The 22196-nt window shown below is 39.4% G+C and overlaps 1 protein-coding gene across 6 annotated transcripts in view; it reads left to right on the top strand.

The window, feature by feature from the left end:
* The first annotated feature begins 5514 nt into the window (after positions 1-5514).
* LOC102087891 (contactin-6) overlaps positions 5515-22196 on the top strand; it is a 152748-nt gene continuing 136066 nt past the window's right edge. For 3 of the 6 annotated variants that reach the window (XM_065075328.1, XM_065075327.1, XM_065075330.1), the window contains exon 1: positions 5518-6031. The gene's annotated coding sequence lies outside the window, so the exon portion shown is untranslated. Of the gene's footprint in view, positions 6032-22196 lie in introns of all 6 variants that reach the window. The other 3 variants (XM_065075331.1, XM_065075326.1, XM_005508788.3) reach the window with 3 other exon arrangements.

Here is a 22196-nt window from a genome sequence, read left to right as displayed (position 1 = left end):
AAATGCATTTAAAACATTTGGTATTAGCTGGCGTTACAGAAGCTGCAGCAAGTTCAAGAAAATGATGGGAAATGTGGGTCGCAGAGTGGCAGTGCCTTCAGGAGATGGCCTTCTGCTTGCACCAGAACGTCTGTTCAAAGAGATGCATCTGCAGAGGGAACACATGACATCTGCTAGCACTTTTGCAAAATGTGACCTCTGAACAACATGCCAAGTACTAGATAAAGAAAGCCATGCTTGAAAGGAGCAACTTAGTTTGTAACTACACTAAGTTCTGTAAATTGAGAGGTTTTGAGAATTATTCTATTTTAGTCTAGTTTCCTGAGCTTGCTCGCTCTCACAGTTGAATGACTACTTCCAGCTGATACCCATTATGTGACATATAGTACTCTACACTTATAGGCAGTAATGTCTTTGTAGTCTCCTCCACATAGCGTAGATGGTGGACATTGATCCACTGACCATTTAGGAGAATTGAGAGGTGCAGTAATGAAAGTTCATTGCAATTCCCAGAGTCCATTCTTCTAGTTTTCTCTCCCTTGAGGAAAATCAATGTGGAAAGTGACCCACTTATCTGATACTTCACATCCAGGAAGCTACAACCACAAAAACAAACCTAAAAATCTGAAAACACACAACTGGTGTTTTGTCAGATAGCTGAAAAACACACACACAGGAAAAAACCCAACAACCAAAAAAAATCTACCAACAAAAAACCAACTAGACACAAAACCCTGAAGAAAACAAAAAGATAAATAAATCCCCCCAATTTCTATGAATAGAAAAATAATGCTAGAGTTAGCCACAAAGCCATTCTGAAGGCATTAGAAAGTATCACCAAGAATACTGCAGTTGTCTTGTTCAACAGTGGTCACACTTGACTATGTTTTCAAAATAGTAACCACATTCAATAACTCTACCAGCTGTATCAAAAATAAGAAAAGCCTTTGTATTTATTTTTGCTTATACTTTTAAAATTTCCTTGTCCAATTGCTTCCAAATGCGCCAAACATTTCAGTCCTAAGGTTAAAGAGCTTCCAGTTCCATTATAGGTAGGCTCACAGGTATTGATCTGAGCATTTCCCACCCCCAGTCAGAACCAGAAACCTGTAGAGAACTGAAAGTTTTCAAATCCGTTGCCATGTAGCAAAAGTGAAATGGTATCAGAAAACAATGCAGATCAAATGAAAGCATAGGAATCATTCAGGCTCTACTCAGAGCATTACTCATTGCTCCGGAGGTCACCTTTGCTGGAGCCATCATTAATAAGCAGCGCATTTTGAAAGGCTTAACACCCACTAAACCTTTGCATTTATTCTAGAGACTGAGATCAATGTGGTACTTTAACACAAGGACTAACAGCATCATTGAACAGTTTCTTTCCCTCTCATCCTCTTTGTGGGGGAGAGAGTTTCAAGAGTTCAGAGGGTTTGTTTTCTAGTTTGTGTGTGTGCATGAGCGCTTGTGCATATGTTTAGCTGGAAAATAATTACCCCCTGTGCTATCAAAGCATTATGATGTACAGAGTCTATGAATGAGGCTGCCCATAACTCTGTTCAGTCACTAGAAAACGGACATCTAAACAAACAAGGTGCAGGAGACAAAGACTGAAGTTCAGACAGAGGAAAGAGTTTTGTGGAATACCAACAAGGACTGAGGTAGTTAATCTTGATTATTGAATGGATCTAAGGTTAAAAAGACCAGTAAACTCAATATTTGTAATTGTGTCTTTTAACAGCAGAAAGACAGCTAAATGTACACCCTGTTCAAACAGATTATATTACACCTGCATATCCCTCTTCTTTTAGTTTCTCCCCCCCCGCAAAGTAAAACAAAATCTACAAAGACTACAGAGGAAACAGCTATTCTATATTAAAGGTGTATTTTCTATAGATTATACTAGCTTTTCTGCATTAACATTCTTCTACATGACTCACAGTGCTAAAACATACAGAGAAGACATGCTTTTCAGACTGTGCTCTCTCCACTTGTATGGGAAGAGCATAATTAAGATTTTAAAATAATAATAATTTAAAAAGTGAACATTGCCTCCAGAGAAAATTCATTTCCTCTTTCCAGAAGACTGCAGAAATAACTCCGTAAGGTCACATGTATATTGGTATTTTTCTGAGATGTTTGGCTTCTCTTCAGTACAAGTCTATGAGATGAGCAGCCATATAAAGGTGTTTCCCATTGAATAAATAGCAACACTCTGAAAATGACTAATGTCATCAAGTGACTAAATCAAGTCTTGATGTATAAAAGCACTATACTGACTTTAATTATTGTTCTCCAGTAACTTGGGACTGTATCACCTCCCCTTCTAATGGCAGTCTGTTGCCTATAAGTTATAAAAAATGTCGGTGATTTGTTTTGTCTGGGTTTTCATAGCCATTCCTCTGCTGGAGGGAAGCAGCACAGCTCTAGCAGCAGACTTTTTGGGGAACTTGGGGTACAGTAATCAATTTTTCTGTGTGATTTCAAGGTCTCTTTTATGCAAGATCAGATCACTCACAAATGCCTGCACTAATGCACTGTTCAACTGCCCAAGTTGTCCAGCAGCTCAATTAACTTCATAGTACATTTTGATTTTTTTACTATAATGCAAGCAAATTATTATGAACTTTTGCTCTCAGGTTTCCATTGTCCATGTTTTCTAATGTCTGCCTGTGACAAGACTTTCAGGAATGTCATGAGACAAAGCTGGTATAACTGCATGAATTTGAAGCTACATAGCTTCCTTCTGTATTAAAAAAAAATGCAAAGGTGCATTAATCTAGCACTTAGTTTGCAATTACTGTGTGTTGCAATTTATTTTAGAATATGTCTAACAATACTGAGGGGAAACTAACCCAATAATCTGAAAAGTAATTACCTGCCAGCAGTACACAGAAAAGCTGTGAAGATTTAAGAAAGAAGTGAGCAGTGGTTTTAGGTAGGGACTTTCTCCAACATCACACAGAATGCCTGTAGTAGATTCACTTGTTTTCAAACCTACTTGTTAACTAATTCAAGCCCGGGAGTTTTGCCTCTGGAATGGTTACTGGACAAGCCCTGCAGAATCCACTTACAATCTTAATTAAGCAGTACCTATGGATTCATATAAATGATGGCAGATTTTTAGAGCAACCAAAATCCTATGCATAGAGTAAATGCCAAATAGCAGGTTGCTGAATGGTTTTGAAGCAGTAGGAAGCACGGAATTAATAAAGCACCTCATGGGATGCAATCACATTCCTTTGTTCTAAAGAGTTTCATTTTAGGCCTTAAATTTTGCCTTTGTGATTGTAGGGACTAGCTCAAGGACAAGATGTTGTTTGAGCACAGTGGAGTCTAGATCACATTAGTCCTTCATCTAATTCACTAAAGACATCCTGGATTTATCTATGCTGTCTAGAGGAGAGACAGAAAAACTGACCCAGCCAGAAGTCAGCAGTAAGCTGGAAAGCTCTATCTCATTTTGAAGGTGTACTGACAGCTCTTACCAAAAAACTGCATGTATCATTTGAAGGCATCTCTAGTTTTTACAGAGGAAACAGAGGAGAAAGTGTCTTTCAGACCTTTCCTCAGCAGAGATTTTGCAAGAAACACCTTGGCCCAACTCCTGCTAATTCACTTCTGTCTTTCAGCTTATGCTCCAGATTCTGCCATCTACTTTATAGACCAGATCCTATCACTGAGTTATTTTAGCCTATAATAGTGTCATCAAAGGTACACAAGGACTTTATGCAGTTCATTCTGAGCTATGGAAACTTCTTCCACTTAGTCAGCCAAGGCCAAATTTTGAGGTGACCGGAGCCCCACCAGAGGATGCTCAGGTTGCTTGACTCTCACCCCAGATTGCTTTATAACACAGAGGTGATTTTCCATAAGGTTACATGTAAAGTAGATTGTTTTCCTTTAAAAAAAAAAAAAAAAAAGGCACTACGGATTAACAAACACCTGAGACAGGTTTTTCTGCCAGAATATGGTAATTCTTCAAAAGCAAAACATTCGACAAGGAAACGCCCCATCAGTGAAATTTTGTTTTGAAGGAAAATTGGGCAAACCCATGACATTTTGGTAACATTTAAATGTTCTGTCTTGACTTTTAGGAACAGAATGTTTTGATATTACATTTTATCATCACTTTCTATGTCATTTCTAAAAGATGTAGGTCTAATCTTTACTATAGGATAGTTCTGAAAATCTAAATCAAAACTTCACAAGTTTTAATAAAGACAATCCAGAGGTTCAGAAGTTCAGAATTAATTCAGGAAAGACTGTAACACTTAAATGTCTGAAAATATTAGATCTCAAAAATAATCTACCTTTAGAAGGGGCATTTCTAAAATGTTTGTTTGCATTCCCTGTTGGAAATGGGGAAGTTTTAACAGCATTAATTTCCTCAGGGACAAAGAAATAATTTTCCCAGACAATCTTGTCAGATAACCAATGTATTAGCAAAATCATTTATTTCAACAAAGAAAATATTAATTTTTTAATAAACTTAAGAATTGGCAATGAGAAGCTTGGGTTAATCTGTTGAAAGCAGCTCTTTGTCTATTTATTCTTGTTGCAACTTAGAAAAAGCACTGGCATTAGTTAAAAAAAAAAAAAAATTAAATGAGGAAACACCTAAAATTCAGTTTCAAATTTTATTCCTAATTAAAAATGGAACTGCTAATTATAATGCCTATCTACTTTAGAAGGTGCTGCAAGGCTTAATTAATCGCCGGTAAAGCTCATTTGAGATGCTCACACGATGGAAATGTAAAATTGTTTATGTTAATCAGAAGGGTGGCTAGGAAAGCTCTGAAATGGGAGCAGAGCTGTCACCCTATCAGCCCCATGGGCTTCCATAGGAAGCACTTCTGTGAACATCCCATGCCTTCCCATACTCCTGCACATTCCATCTCTTTCGTTGATTGACTCACTGTTGTGTTCTACTCAAGGTATCCACATGCCGCTGTGTGTCTTTGCCACCTGACTTTCACATCCTCTCTACTTGCCATTGCTCAGACAGGCATGCAATTAATCCCATTACAAACTAATGGATTTACACTGAGATTACATTAAAATCTTGTGAAGAAATGCTTATGATACAATTGCACTTCACTTGGCAGAAACATTTTGAAAACTGCTGTTTCTACTTTTATCTCCTGTGAATACAAAAAACTTTTGCTTACTAATGGAAAGGCATTCCCCTGTGCAAGCTTTGCATTTGATCTCTGTTGAAGTAGTCCCAAGAGGAAAAACAGAGATCTGAGGTCTGAAGTTTATGTGTAATCAGGATTTATGTCTGTACTATGTTAGGCAAGCAAACTTCCTTCCCCCTTTATTTTTATTATTATTTTTTTTTTTTAAATATATATATATATATATATATATATATATATATTATGGAGGGGTAGTTATATGTTTCAAAAGGACAGTCAGTGCTGGGATATAATCTGAGTGTCAACTCACATCCTATGAGCTTAATCTTACAGAGCTCAGGAAGTGATTGTGGGACCCAGGACTAAACAAAATTATTGCCTTTCCTGCTCTAAACCTAATACCGAGTACTGACCCGTTTTTCAAGAAGAGAGGTTTCTGATTACCTGACAGGAGCTCATATTTGTACGAAAAGAACAGCAAGAGCACATTTAATCTTTTATGCTACTAGTATGACAGCTGCACTTTCACTCTCTCAGCTTGCTTGAAGGATGAGCAACGCAGAGCTAATTTTCACACGTTCAAGATTTCCAGACAGGAATACGCAGAAACTGTGATAGCTGTTTGTCTGATTCAAGCACTAATTGTGTGGGTCCTAGCACGAGTACAACGGGAAAGCAGTGTATTTCACGGTTAATACCAGTGAAGAGACACGCAATGCTCAGTGGATAAAAGGCTTGTAGTCCCAGCTGGGAAAATAGTTCCATTATCTCCCAGCTGCATAGACCTTCCATACGGCTCTGTTCTGCCTCGATGAACACTGTGGCTTGCTGAGAGCTTGAAACAGTTCTGCAGAAAATTGTAAAGATCCTGAGACATTTCACTGTTAAGATCTGTAAGTACAGAATTGTGCCGTCTACTGCAATGTGAATAATGCTGGGGGAACTGCATTTTCTGTGTCTTTTTTTTTTTTTTTTCCTTAGTAATTTTCATTATCATAAGGAGTAGAGAATGAAGAAAATTCACTGCTTTATTTGTGCTATGTGTCTGTAGATGGCTGATGCTCCAAATGTATACATTCTTGGAAGAGAAAAATGTATATAATGAATTTGTATTCACATGAGGTCTGAGTCAAACAGAACAGGAGACTGTGCTAGTAACAGATACCACAGGTATATTATTTGAGTATATCACAGCTCTGTGCTGCAGTAAAACGGACAACACAGAGGATGACACTGCTAATTTTGGCGCTTCCATATGACTTTGTACAGTATATTAAAAGATGAAGTGGGCAATAAAAGCCTAATCTAATTTCTACCAGCTGAAGGTGTAAAAGCAATAAACATAAATCTTCGGGAAAATTTAAGTCCTAAAAAGAAAGTTTTCCCTGTTGCTCATTTTAACAATTAAAAAATATAAATGTAGATTGCAACATATATTGAACTTTGGTTTTTGCATGAAAGATTTACAAGAGTTTTAGTTTTGATGTTGTAACTTATTTACTCTGTATGACACAGTTTAAAGGAAATGTAATACTTCATTAAAAGTTTTGGAAGTCTGTGGTTACAGAAGCAAGCAACTGCTGACTAGTGCTTTATGTTAAGTTATATGTTCCCATAGTGCTTTTTGGGTGAATACTTTGATTTGGACAGTTGTTGCATGTGTAAAGGGTCTCCTCCAACAGCTTTGCACACTCAGGGTGAATTTCCTACAGCACTTATATAGGTGAATGATTAAACAACATGCAAACACTCTGCCGCCTGTTTAAATACCAGTTATTTTGTCAACACTGCAATCATTTTCAGATAAATATTACATGTTAAAAATCAAACTATTTACTTCCCTAAAGTAGCATTTCCTCCTCCCATCCTTTTATTTTCACCACACAAACAGGGCGGAATTGTCAGACTACTCCTTCCATACCCAGCATTTGGAAAGTTTTGCAAGTTTGGAGAGTTTTTGTGTGTGTGCAGCTAAACCCGGCAGTGTTTGTAATTCCAGGCACCACATCACCACAAATAACCCATCTTCATCAGCCAGCTTTGGCGCTCCAGAGGCACTATGTCAGTGTTTCACGTTCCATGAGTCTCTGCTTCAGGGGTTTTATGACACTAAAAAGTCCCAAATCAGTACCTATATGAAGTTAGCAACTACCACATATCACATTTTATCATGTAAAAAAGAAAAGTAAAACATACTAATGTATGCAGCTATGGTTTTCAAATGCTGGTGAGGTACTGATCACCATGTATTAGAAGTGTTACTTTCCATGCTGAGGCTAAAATTATAAATAATATGTAACAACTTAAGTGCTTTAAATCAAATAGTAGACATGTCTCTTTTCCTTTTCTTCCAGCTTTGTGATCAGTACTAAAAAGGTTTGTGGTGCATAGTAAACTACCCTAAAATTAATTTCTTGCAGCTGAAGCAAATATTTCCACCCCAGAACAAGGTGCCAGCATCCCAGAGGGGATCTGAAACACAAAGTTGTGTGTTTGCATTATGTGGGCATGAAGCACTATTTGTATTTGAACAGAAAATTTTCATTAGAAGGATGTTTATCTCCGTCTTGTGAGTATATGAAAATATATCCGCTTTTCAAAATGGCATTCTAATTTTTCTTTTCCCCCAGAAACTATATTAGCTGCCTGTTACTACAAGACAATATTCCTTTTGTTTAAAATTGTGACTAAGTTTATTCCAGAGGATTCCCACAGGTTGCTAACCCCTGCTCAGAGGTCAGCAAGATGCTGCTCACCTTCCAGGTGCAGGGCTTACTCAGGGAAACCAGGAACAAAATCCATCTCGGTTGTGCCCCGTTTGCCTGCAGCCTCCACCCTGTCCCTGGGTCCATCCAAGCCCTTCTGACCTGCTGCTGCAGAGCAGACAGGGAACGCTCTTACAGAGGATCAACATCAAGAACTCTGGCTCAAGAAGCCCTTTAGTCCTTCTTACCAAAGGCTGCACTCAAATTTTATTATAACTACATACATGGGCAAATATACAGCCTGGTCTTAGGTAAGAGGCAATCTCTTCTCAGAAAGTGAAGACACAAAGAACTCCAGGCAGTCTTACAACTACCTGTGCTGGCAGTTATCTCTAAGACACTAAAAAACCTACTTTATAGGAACACACCAGTATTTAGATTATTAAATTACCATACTTCCATTCCTGAACTAGCAGACTTCCACAAACCTCTTACTTCACAAAGTCTTTCTGCAAGTGGAGAGCATGCAAGAAAAAACACCACAACACTAAAAAGACAATCAAGTATCTTTGAGTAGCTTAATCATGAAAAATAAAAATAATCCCTAGCAAAACAAATCAGGACATTGTACTTAACAGTTCTCCACCTTGCTGAGAAAATAACCACACACAACTAGTGTGAGACAAAGCACCAGAGATATGGAAGACCTTTCCTTAATACTAGGAGGCTGCTGAACAGACCAGGTCAGCATAAAGCACTAGCAAAATGCTTTTACACAAAAATAAACATGAGGACTTAGCACACATCAGTTTCAAAGGTTCTAGGATCTCCCGACTGAAGTGGAGAGGAAAAGCCCAAGTTCTGCCATACCTTTCTGCTCTCAGCTATATCTCCTCTCCCCTGAGAAGCTCCTGGTGGGCTCCCAGCCAGGCTGCAGCACTTCCAGCCATGTCTCTCTGCCTCATATCAGGTGCAGCTGATCACCGTTTCCTTTTCCTTTTACTCTTGAAGACAAAAGGTGTTTCCACCCACTTGTTCAGGCACTGTAAAGTTAATTGTCCCGTCAAAGAGATACTTAAAGACTCTTAACAACTCACTCAATTTTTAGCAATTTGCCTTACAGAACTGCTTTTTTGATATTTTTTCCCCCTAGGAAATGTTTTACTAACATCTCACTAGCTTCATGACATCACTGCTGAGTTAACTCAGGTAGTTCACCTCTGCTCAAGCCTAAAGTGAAAGTGTCCCTACACCAGACTCTCACCTGTAGTTACTGTCATCTCTGTGTAGTGACGCTTGCCCATGTAAGTTTTTTGGCATAGCTCAATACTGAAGTCTTCTAGGATTTATTCCCAGGCAGTTTGTTCGGCTTCAGAAAGTGTGAGCACGATAGGGGAAACACCTGAGAGCTCTTGTCTGAGCTCTCCACAATAAGCAGGCAGCTTCCACCCTGACCCCCTCCACACTTTCCTCCTTCCTGACCAAGAGGCAGAGGCTTTTGCTCACAATACCTCTAAAGCCAGACAGAGGTTTGCATGTGTGCAAGGTCCAGAAGGTAATGGGATAGGACCTGCCTTGAGTCATTTGAAGAGGGGAAAAGGGCAAAATAGTGAATCACTGACACACACAGAAAGGAATCACTCTTCTACTTGTAGATGATTGGATTTTCATGAGTACAGCAGTCTCCATGCCCTATTTGAGGACAGGAGACGGATGATGACTCTTCTGTATTGCCAGCAGCAGCTGTGCAACATTTAATCAGGTTACATGTTATTGGCATATTTCCTGGTTTGCATCCTCTTTTTTTTCTCTCCTCCTCGTTGACTCAGTATTGCAAACCTCCTATATTATTACTCCTTGTGATGATGCTGTGATTTGGTCAACCTGTTTTCAGGACAGTGGTGAAGCGTGGCTCTATCCACTCTAAGGATGTTCTCTAGCTGTACCACCTTGCTTACCGCAGTTGGGCTCCAGTGCTCGTGCTCACCGTCCCGCAGCATTCAAAGGGGTCTGGGAACGGGCTCTGCCATGATCTCAGGCAGAAGGACTGACAGGGATTGACAGCTCCACTAAGTATCCAGGTAGCCATGTGTATTCTGTGGGGCTTTATTTGAGGGCATCTTTGTGTTTTTGGGTTTCCTGCAAGAGGAAAAACTCCACAGTGTACAGTGCTCGGGAAAGCAACTGAGAGACAGACATGGGGAGGAGGGAGTGGGAGAAAAGAGTAATATCCCTCACTTAAACCCTCTAATATGTTTCTAGCCTATAAAGACAAGAAGAAACGGATAAAGACAGTCAGAAAGGCAGTTTGTTTTATTAAAATTCTTGACAGTGTCTGCTGTAATGCTCTTGTTAAAAGAAATAGAAAACAGCAGAAAGATGAGAGAAACAGTGTTATGTCCTTACTCTTTACACAACATAATAATATGGGAACTAATATAATTGGCTTCCAGATAACTGCTTTTATTAGCCATATACAAACACGAGTGACCCAGCTGCCCAGGCACACAATAACCCTTTCCAGGCTCTGATCACAGCTCCCACCAGGGGCCTCTCAAGTAAATAAAAAATATGCTACCTTATTTTTCCGAACTAAGTGCTCACTTTTCTTTAGGACATCCTGATGTGATTACCAGTAAGATCCATTTTATACATAAGATTCCTCAGAAAAAAAAAAGATGAGAACTGTTTCGTATTTGGTAATAAATTAAGCTCTCTCGAGGCTGTAACCAAAGCATGAGGATCCCAAGTACCTACCTATGGTGATGCTTTCAAGGAGTCTCTTATTGAAGTTGTGCCATGGAGGAAGGCTGGCTGGAAAACAAGAATCCTCTACTGTGGAAAGCAGTGTAATTTTATCCATTCCCATTCCAGAGTGAAAGGGGCTGAAGTAGCCTGTCTCAGAGGAGCTGGTGGGCTGGGGGTCAGGACTATCATCTCACATCTCCACTCTTTTGACATGCAAAAAGAAAAAAAATCAGTGGCTAATTTGTTCCTCTGGATCAGGTAGATTTCCCACTGCTGTTTTGGCTGAACCTTTCTAATGAGGGCTTTTTCCAGGGTCAAAATGATCAAAACCAGAGGTAGGTCTGCCCACAGCAGCCAGCAGTCTGGGATTAGGACACTCTCCAGGGGTGAAAGAGACCAGTATTTAGGTAGAGCAGAAATTTAATCATTGCTCGTAACCTTTCGCCTCAACTCGTGGTTATTCTGAAACCTTGGTCGAGCAGTTTTCCCTTATATTTCAGAAATCTTCCCACAAAAATTTTGTCAGAGCTGGTGTACTTCTGAAGAGGTTGGGCTTTGATGAAACAGCATCTTGCTGAGTACTGAGCATCAGAGCTCTTGGGATCATGCTGCACTATGGACTGTGTGCATTCTTCTTTTCACAATGCTCAAATTCCACTGTTAATAGACTTAGGGAGAGGAAGATTTTAGAGGATTTTAGAAGATTAATGAGGAAAATGTTCTCTGTTCTGGAAAAATGACATGCCAGGCTGGGTTGTCAACAAGTATGAGAAGACAACTACATTCCACCAGCACCTTTTTTTCTTCACATCCCTGTGATTAACATTGAGAAGCTGTTTGGGCTGTTAACATTAACATAGAGAAGCTGTTTCTCCCAGACTTTCCTCCTCAAGTAGTGCATATGCTGAGTTTGGCATATACAGTATATATGTAGTACCTCCAGTGAGAAATATGGGGAATAAAAGGTTCGACAACTTCAGCTCTTTGAGCAGTTTCTTGTAATCCTACCACGAAATTACAAAACTAGCAGGACCAGAGCAAACCTCACTATAAATTGTGCTTCCTCCATTTGTAAAGGAATCCAGATAAAATGTAGATCTTTTATCACCTGTACCACATGGACTGTTCATCATCCTGCACAGACTCAGTTTTCCAACCCTCAGCTGAAAACTCTCAGTTGTCTTCATAGACACAATCTGGGCTTGTCTGCAGTGACCTGCACTCTGTCCCTGCCTTTCCCAGTGTCTTACAGCTTCCAAGGAGTCTGTCCTTGAGCCAAGTAAAGAAAACCAAGCATCTCATTTGCACCATGGGACTATTCTGCACAGAAAGCACATGCAGACTTTGGAGAGTCATGTTGTGCATCCAGGCTGATCTCCAGTGCAGTTGCAGATTGTCCCTCGTGTCTCAGTTGCAATTCTCTGGCATGTCTGGCAGCAGCCACTGTTATAACAATTTCTGATGCTTTGACACTGGGTGGTGCCTGCTGTGTACGGCGTTGTTTTGCACATAGTATCATAGCTGGTCCCTGGTACTGCGGCATTTAAGCTCTCCTCAAACTGATGACATTCTGTTAATTTCCTTAATTCAGGCACTCAGCCCAAAATGATTTTTTCTTAGGTTGATAATAGCACGGAAGCTCTGCAGTTGCCAGTGGACCTGGGCACTGAGGAAATTTCTCTCCCAGAAATTGTTTTTGTCTGCTGGTTTAACAAGAGCACTTAGGCTGCACAGCAGGTTAGAGGTTTTACCCCTATTACATTCACTTAAACTGCCACCTTTTTCTCAGCACTGACATCATTAGCTATGACATATTGCTGAAGCCTCTCCACAGAGGTGACCCAGTCCCTTCTGGAGCTATCATCCAAAGCTAAAAGCCATATATATTTTTAACTCCCTCCTTTCCAGTATTACTTGCTCTGAAGCCACTGGAGGTGCAGGTCTAGTTTCGCCCCCCTCTGGTCTGTCTGTTCCACTGTATCCATGAGTTAGGGCTGTATTTTCAGTCCTGGCTCACTTTTTCTACCCAAAGATCTGTACTAAGTAACAGTATTTACTAACTATATAACTGTGCAATTCCCAGTCAGCTGCATAGACATCTGTTTGGTGTGGGTATAGCCACAGAGGAAAGACTTCTCAGAGGGATCTTCTTCTACTTTAAAGAAAAATCTTCATTTCCTGCAAAGCTCAAATAGGAAAAGTTATTCACACATTAGTTTACAAAAAGCTTACATAAAAAGGAAGGAAAACAAAAAGACCTAGTCTTCAAGGAGAGAATTCTTGTAGGACTAAATGCACTATAAGTATTTGTCATCATTACTGTTTAAGTACCAAGCAGCTCTGACCAGAATATGGTCAACCTGTGCAAACATTTCTCACAAGACACCCCCATTCCAGGCAGGAGGTGTGGTATGGTGAGAATTGGAGTTATGGTTAGAATTGAAGGTATGATGAGAAGTGGAGGTAGGGTGAGAAACAGAGTTATGGTGAGAAATGGTGGTATGGCAAGAAATGCACCTCACTCAGGTGTGGCTCCTGCAGAGCCGATGACAGAGCTGTGACAGCTCACAGGACACCCTCAGCGTACCTTTGCTTTCCACTGCTCAGTGAAGGCTCCTGGCTCTGGCAGCCTCGGCTGTCACCTTCCTTTCCACGTTTGCTGGGGGACAGCTGAGCAGACAGGGCTCTAAGTTTATTACACCATTTGGCCACTTTTCCATATATGTTTCTGTCTGTTAATAGGATTGTTCACCCCCTGTGCTGCTGCTGTGCCCCAAACACCAGTTTGTGCTGCGGGGATCGTCCTTGCCACAGCAGCAGGGATGCTTCATGCCCCACTGCTGCATCTCTCCATTTTCATCTCTGTCTCAGACATCACCTTGGTTTTCAGTAGCTGCCTGAAGCAAAGGAGAATCCTGGCTTATGAACCCACGCACAGTTCCTGCACTTCCAGCCAGGAATAAACTGCTCTTAACCTAAATACTCCTCTGAGGACGCTGAGCTTGGGGGAAGAAATGTAACTGTGCTGTATTTAGTGCAAGAAGGAATAAGTGAGCCTGGTATATACTGGATAATCCTAGGAAGTCATTGGGAAAGCAGCTGGAAAGAGAGGGTCGAGAAGGAAGAAAAGTGGTGAACACAGATAAACAATTATGTCCTCTTTATATTGTAGTAAATGTAACGTTTTCAAATAAAACATATACTACTGCAGCTATGAAGACTGTAAAGGCGTCCAAGCAAAGCTTTGTCCAAAGGCTGGCTATAGCTGAATACCTCAAGGAGAAGGAAAACTCCAGTGCTTTAAAGCCCCTTCCATACTGGGGGTGAGCAGGGTCGGGGTTGGGGCTGTGGTTGGTGCTGGGTGCACCGCGGTGGGTGCTCCCAATCACCCTCCTGCTGGGCCAGGCTGGGTGCTACAGGGCAGCAGCACCTACAGAAAATACTGAATAATTTATATGAGAAAGAGTGATAAAAATGGCAGGACAAAAATCACTGGGCAGAGCTCATTAATGCCATGAGAAGCAATGGGGTACATTTTGATCATTTCAATCTGGCATAAAATGGATGCACTGCGAGCTGATGCAGAGTCCACTGTTAAATTTGCAGGAAAAATATTTTGCATTTTAATGCAAAATACCCACTAAATCTTAAAGAATATTTGATAACTAGAGACTTCAGGGAAGGCTACTGGTATTCTGAGATGCTCTGAGCAAGGCTACGGGGAGTGCTATTTGGTTATTATTCTGTACTCAAGGTATTTCAGCATTAATTGCAGAGCTTTACTGAGAGCTTACTAGTTTTAAAGTTGGTCTTGTTGAAGGTGTTGAATAATGGATGATATTAAACTTTGGGTTAGGAATTCAGAGGATTGACTTGGAAGACAAAGGCAAGAGATACCCCAAATCACATTTCTGTCAAAAAATGGTAGAATAAAAGTTACATACGAAGTGTAAGAACTGACAAAAAGTACCTCCCTCACTGATTCAGGTAAAATATAAATGACTAACCATATCACGATTTTACCTCTTTGTCTGGCTGACTTACTCAGCAAGATTGATTGAAATCCATCTAAGCCCTGAAAGGAATTAGCAGGAAACCACTTTGTTTGACAATGCTGAGGGAGTCATTCGAGCAGCCAGCAATACCAGCAGCAATACCCAAAAATAAAATCCAAGCCCTGACTAATGAGGGGGCCCTGTTAAGTGCAGTGAAGTATGAGTAAGTCATACAAACCTCTCACTCATACCCACAGGCAGAAAAGAAGTATTTTGAGAGAGAAAAAAAAAAGAAGTTAGAAATTGTGAGATAAATGAAAGGTGAATCACATAAAGTATCAGTCACTAGTGAGTTTCTAGACCATCCTGTAGAAGGCTGTATCACAAAACATTGCAAACTTTTTTGTTTGTAAACAAGGCAAAATCAAACATGAAACAGTACCACAAATGCCTCGACAATGTCTGTGATCTTTGAATGAGTTAAAAGTAGTAAAGAAAAATAAATACCAGTGCCATTGAAATAAAACCAGGTGAGATCCTTTTTATAAACTTTATTTATAGGAGCTCACATTTCAAAACCATATTGAACAAATCAGGAGGTTGAAAATAGAGAATTTAAATAAGAAAATATACCAGTAAAAGTGCAATTTTAATGAAACCCTATGAATAATCACAATTCCAGATTTTTGTCCTGTCTGTGGGGTTGCCCTAGAAAATATCCTTCATCCTGGAGCTGGGTGGGAGGAAGGGCCTCCTCGAGTTTGAGCTCTTCCCATAGATGCCTCCTCTACCAGGAGACGTTGAAAACTCCTCTATGTGGATGGTAAATATACAGCTTGTTTTTACTGTAAGAAAAGGTCAATTTCCTTCCTAGAACTGACCCTCTCATCAGAATCACATGGGATTTCTTTCTTAACCGAGTGGTTAAAGCAAATATTTCAATGGAATGTGGGACGGGGTGTTAAGGACAGAATTATTAATATAAAAAGTGTACAGAGGGCAGGAGGAGTTTAACCCAAATACCTGTGGGATGATCAGGGCAGTAGCATCAAGTGAGACCATCCTGGGGGCAACTCTTGCAACTTCTTTGTTGACTGTCCATTGGCACCATATGCAGCGTTAGTAGTGTTTGGTATAGCAGTTTAGGGAGTAGCCAAAATTTACAACATCAAGGGAAAAACATCCATGCAAATGGCTCAGAAACTTGAAAATGATGGATCTGAGAGCTGACCTGTGCAAGGCTCTGTAGTGTGTCCTGCCTGAAAACCTCATGCATTTATGCAGAATGAGGGTATTTTTCAGTCTCTCATACCTGGTCAACAAGCATGGGCTTAAATATATTTTAAATTTTATTTCTGATTATTTTCATACATATTTTAGTGGCCCCTTTTTTGCATTAAGCTTAATGGCTGTATACACTATTACAAATGCATTGTTACCTGTCGTACCATTTATTCCCTCTCATTTATGCTGAACAGTACAGCAGCCCTTGCTATGACATGTCAGAACGAGACAATGATTATTGAAGTGGGTAATTGCACAGACTGTGGCCCCGTGATCAACTCCAGGCAAGGCATAGTCCAACAGACAGCATCAAGTATAATTAATGTGATTGCAGTGAAGGTGTTTGCCACAGATGGGTTGCATTCTCCCAACACAAATCACTGGAATATGGCTTGTAAAGTATTGATGCCTTAGTCTTATCTGCCAACAGGTGTGTAAAATAATACTGGTCCAAATGCACAGTCGCTATTGCCCTCTTCCGCACAGAATAATGCTAATCAATACCAGTAATAACAGACTTGTTTGTGCCTTACCTCCCTGCTTCAAGGATCAGCAGTTTTTATTGCATATCTCTGTAATGATTATGTACATCTGCAGTCCTTCTACTTTATATACATATATATGTATATATATAATGTCCTTCTACTTTCCAGATACACATATCTCTCAAAATTCAGTCAAATACAAAACATTACTATGAATCCAATCAATGAATCAATGGCCTTTCTCTGGACAAAGCTGTCCTGCCATGTAGTTTTTCACCCATATACTCCCAATTAAAAAAAACAACACAACAACCCACCCCCAACCACAATACCACTGTTCAGAGATGTTTCTGGTGGCTACATTTTTAAAAACCTGCAATGGAGGTTTCTGTTTTCCTTTAATTTCAGTATTTTGGAGAAACAGTAATGGTTTGCTTTGGGTAAAATTCAAATCAATGCAAACCTCATAAGCCAATAAAATTTTATAGATTGTTATCCAGCATGTAATTTGTTACACAATATCTATGTGGCTTCTGTGTATTGAGATATAACTACTTTTTTTACAGGCAGATATATGAGAAGGGCTTGAGAAGGAATAACCTTTCATACCCATTGTGTCATAAACTAAATTACCCTTAACCTAAATCATTTATCATGTACTGGCAGACTAATGAGACCAAAATAAACAGAAACAACCTGACCGAAATTTTCTTGAAGAGACAAAACTTCTATTTATATCAGCACAGTCTTCTGCTTGTAGCTTCACAGGTTGGCCACACAGATTTTACATCAGATGCTCTGGTTAATAACTGAAGAAAGCTTACAGGGCTATAAAGCTTGCAAAAGGGACTTTTTCACCCTAGAATCACATATCACATTATGTGAGTGTAAAAGAGATATTATAGGATAGTTGCATACTTTAGGTTTATTTTCTGGTAATAACTTTCTGCAGAATGTGACTGATACAGGGAAGGGAAGGAAGCCTCCATTTCTCCAGCACATCTGAACAGCAGCCTAAGGGATGCTCAAACACAGGTCACTGTGGCTTTTGTGATATGGATCAAGAGGTTGGAAAACCTTTCAGAAAGAATGATGCCAACCATACTTGTGAAATACACTGTAATGTATTGTACTTACTACTAAGATGTTCTTTTTCTGATATAACATTTCTCTTTGCAACATACATTGGCCTGTACACAACAACATTTATTGCCAGTCTAGTTTCAAAGAAAAGGAGCAACACTTTGGAGTAAAGGAGACTTTCCTTTTTTTTTTTTTTTTAAGCCAGACACACAAGCATAAAAGAAGCTTTTACTCAGTAGGTCCTGCTTGAAGTACGAGTGCACTGACCTACAGATATACACAGAGAGTATAAGCCTATTTATTGCAAGATGTGATTGTATCATAACTTAAGTGAAGATCCAAATCTTTAGAAAGCGGATCCAAATCTTACTGAAGTCAGTGGGGTATATTTCCCTGACTTTCAAAAGACTGAATCAGACCTTGTATCCTGCTTATTAGCTACATTAATTACTGTGTGATTTATCCTCCACATAATGTAATTGTGGTTGATATATTCTGATGTGTACAGAAATTGAAATAGGTGTTGATGATCTTGTGCACTGATGAGGACTGATTTGCTTATTAAGGAAATAAAAGCTACAGATAGTGGATCCCTTCAGACCTAGTACTTGCTATTTCTCCTAACAGATGATAGATTTTTTTCTAAGAGGAGCAAACCAAGAGAGGAATATAATCAATCTATTTGTTGCACTTAGCCTGGAACTGGTGAAAGTCTTGATTTGTGTGACTATGTAGTAACAACATTGTTTTATATGTCAAGAAAAAGATAAATAGGCCATTATTTAGATCATCACCGGTACATGAATGTTTTCAAGAATAAAAAGCAGCTCTATCATCTTCTTCTTATAAACTCTATTCAATCTCTTAAACTCTTGCTGAACCTATAACATACACTGCTGGAGAAAAGCCTGGACTGTGAGAGAGGCTGAGTCAACCATTAGAGTGACATGCAGTGTAGCATCAGCAGAAGTTATTAGTGCCCACGTGCAATTTATGAGTGCAATCAAACATGCGGATGACAAGAAGTTGGGGAAGAGCTGCAGTATCCCAGGAAACAATCTGCATTATTAAGACCATAACTTCGGTGAAAGTATGATTAGCATATGAAACTGCAGACACTTCACTTCAAGATCCTCCTCAATGTTTCTTCTTGAAAACAGGAAGCACATTTAAGCCCATTAGAGACCGAACTCTATTCTGTGGTTTTACAAATTCAATTCCAAGGAAATGTGTAGAAACTTATTAATAGAGCAGCTTTGAAGGTATGTGAAATTGAAAATTATACTCATACACTAATTTTTCTGCAGTCACTGGGATGGGTTTGATGGTCTTGGAAAAGCACCATATTGTGGCTATTCTGGCTTGTTTATAGTACCCAGTCCTATGCATTTGTTCATAGCTTTGAATAGCAAAGATAAAACAACCTCCAAAAGTAGGCTGCCACTAGTATCAACATTGGTATGCACACTGAACTAGTGAGAAACTTTCTTAAATGTGGCATAATCACTACAGTCTCCTGAGCCTTTGGAAAAGGAGACAGGAAGAGTTCAAACAGAAACTCCATTATTTGTATGTTTTGGGTCCCTGTCCCATGGAAACACTCACCAAATGAGGAGAAGGGGGTATAAACATGGGCTTTTGACTTTCTGACTGTCTGGATTTGCCAGGCAAACTACTCTTTCAAATAAAAGAATCTTCTAATAGGTAGTCCCAATTCAGCAAGACATCTAAATACATATTTTGCATTTAATCTGACAGCAAAGAATGCACAAAAGCACCTGAAAATTTGCTAATTAGTAACTTCTCCTGCTAAAGACCAACCATTCCACAAACTCAGCATTAGACAGAACCCCAAAGCTTACAGTCTAAAGACCCTTTAAATTCCAAACAAGTCCTTATGTTGATCTTGATGTCCTTTGGCTAGAAGTATTAGCAGTGTAGGTCCAGAGAGGTTCTCCTTCCCCTCTACTCTGCCCTGGTGAGACCACCTCTGGAATATTATGTCCAATTCTGGGCCCCTCAGTTCCAGAAGGACAGGGAACTGCTGGAGAGAGACCAGCGCAGGGCAACAAAGATGATGAAGGGAGCAGAGCATCTCCCTTATGAGGAAAGGCTGAGGGAGCTGGGGCTCTTTAGCTTGGAGAAGAGGAGACTGAGGGGTGACCTCATTAATGTTTACAGATATATAAAGGGGGAGAATCATGAGGATGGAGCCAGGCTCTTCTCGGTGACAACCAACAATAGGACAAGGGGTAATGGGTTCAAACTAGAACGCAAAAGGTTTCACTTATATTTGAGAAGAAACTTCTCAGTAAGGGTGACAGAGCACTGGAACAGCCTGCCCAGGGGGGTTGTGGAGTTTCCTACTCTGGAGACATTCAAAACCTGCCTGGACACATTCCTGTGTAACCTCATCTAGGTGTTCCTGCTCCGGCAGGGGGATTGGACTGGATGATCTTTCAAGGTCCCTTCCAACCCCTGATATTCTGTGATTCTGTGTGATTCAGTGTTAAATGGCCAGACTCCAGTTTTGAAGATAACTTGCCTTAGGCACCTTTACAAAATGTAAGGTGACAGAACATTTTTTTCATGTTCTAAATGTATTTGCAGTTGTTTTGGCTTAAAACAAAAGACCACCTTTCTAAGAGGTTTGGGGAGATCATATGCTTTAATAGTAACTCCAAAAGGCAAAATTGCTTTTGATATGGGACAAGGAACAAGGAAAGGCTGATTTTGATGTTCTTAAAGTCCGCTAAAATAACAACTGAAACCATTTACAACAAACAGTTTGATGCAAGTATGAAACCAGAGAAAATATGTCCCTTTTATGTCACTGTCAAAAGACACAGACTGCTTCTTGATATAAGGTCCTATAGAACCATATATGGTTGTGAGGGCTTGAAGAACTGCATGAGGATTATTATATACAGGTTGGATCATTCTGACATTCAGGAGGGGATTTTTGGACATTTAATGTTGTTCCTACTACTCTATTGCTATAGGTTAGTTTATACTATGAAAAACGCTTCTTCATATTGTTGAGGATTGAAACGTGATTAGCACGTGTATACAGATATCAGTACTTAGGGTTTTGTTCTGCAAGTGGTATGTTCTTGACCAGGTTGTGAATGTTATTCGGAGACACTGCTAGTCTCTATGATATGGATATAAGTTTATTCAGCTGCTTCTGAGAGTACTCGGTGAAGAGAAGCTGTAAGAAGACCTGAGCAGTGGCTCTGCAATCTGAATTGCGAAATTGGACCAAGACAAAGAGAGAAGGATCATGCGGTGACCTAAGAATAGTTCAGCAAACAAGATAAAAATGAGAAACTGTTTCCTTAGATCCTTACGAATTAATTCATAATAGACTGCATTTTTACTCTGTTCTTTAGTGGTTAAAAAAAAAAACAAGTCTGGTCTTAGATCCACATGGAGGATTCTGACTGCAATACTCCATTCTCCTTGCATGACTATAACCCTTCTGAGAAACAAACACGCAGAATCCCAGCACTACCAACTGAATTTCATGAGTCATATAAGCAGCAATACTTATTCCTTGCTGAAAACAAAACCGTGAAGCTGAGATCAGCCATGTAAATCTTGGAAGAAAATCTGACCTTGAACATTTCACTTACTCTGCCACTACAGAAATACAGCTATGTATGGATTAAGAATGCAGCAACTATTTAAGAAGTACACAGAAATGCTTGGAATAGAAAATACAAAACAGCAGAATGAAAAGAGGATGAATAACAGGTAACCATGTGGGTGAATTTTCACCATCTTCCTCTAATTGACACAACAGTAATATTAAAAACTTCGGGATTTTTCATTATGGTAATTTCTCTTGTTAATTTGCAAGCGCAGTGCCGCTTATCTAGATGCTCAGGACTTTGTTATGTTGAGGGATGTGCACAGCTCCTCAGCACCTAGTTATATTTTGGGGTACTTAATCAGCAGAATCATTTGCATAAGTGCTTTGCAAAATAAGTGCTCCTCAAAATGGCCTTGAGTAAGATAGCAGTGTGTTTAATTCACTACTATTTCTTTTTTGTATTATAACAGATCATTTGGCATTGTGCAATTTCCTTGTGATTATTCTCTGTGATTCCAACAACATATTTTGGTGCATAAAGAGACTCTAAATGAAAGTGCTGAATAGAAAGGTATGAAAGAGGCTTCTCAGAGCATTGATGTTACAAGAAGACAGGTTAAAGTCCTATTAGCTTTCAATGTACAGTCTAATAGATGAGAAAGCAGAAAGGAAAAGGAAGTTCTGCCTCTGGAAAAAAATGCGATGCCAGTAAAAATCTCTTGCTAAATATTTATATCCTGTTATGGCCAGGTTTGATGCAAATAGTTTATATGGATCTTCACATTTTAGAATTTTAGAATTGATGTATTTTAAATAAGTGTATCCACAAATAAGTGCATCCTAAACATTATCTGTCTACAGATTAGGAAACATAAGTAGAATCATTATTCTTATCTTACAACTGATAAATTGAAAGGCTTTTTCTTCCAAATATATTTGGTCCTGATTCCTAGCTGATGTAAACTAGCATTTTTCCATAAAGCTCAAAGCTATTCCTACTTACACCACTGGAGTATCCAGCCCTGTTTACCTGTCAAAAACCAAGAACACCTCCAGAATAGTAAGTTCAAGTTCAAATCTCTTTAGTGTATGCAGGAAGAGAAAACATTCATAAATACTGATTATTATTCAAGCTAACATTTTGCTTTTCTAACACATTCTGA

This window comes from Columba livia, chromosome 10 (genome assembly GCF_036013475.1).
Source record: "Columba livia isolate bColLiv1 breed racing homer chromosome 10, bColLiv1.pat.W.v2, whole genome shotgun sequence".
Classification (NCBI taxonomy): Eukaryota; Metazoa; Chordata; class Aves; order Columbiformes; family Columbidae; genus Columba; species Columba livia.
Note: the sequence above shows the minus strand (reverse complement) of the source record. Positions and strands in the feature narration are given on the sequence as shown.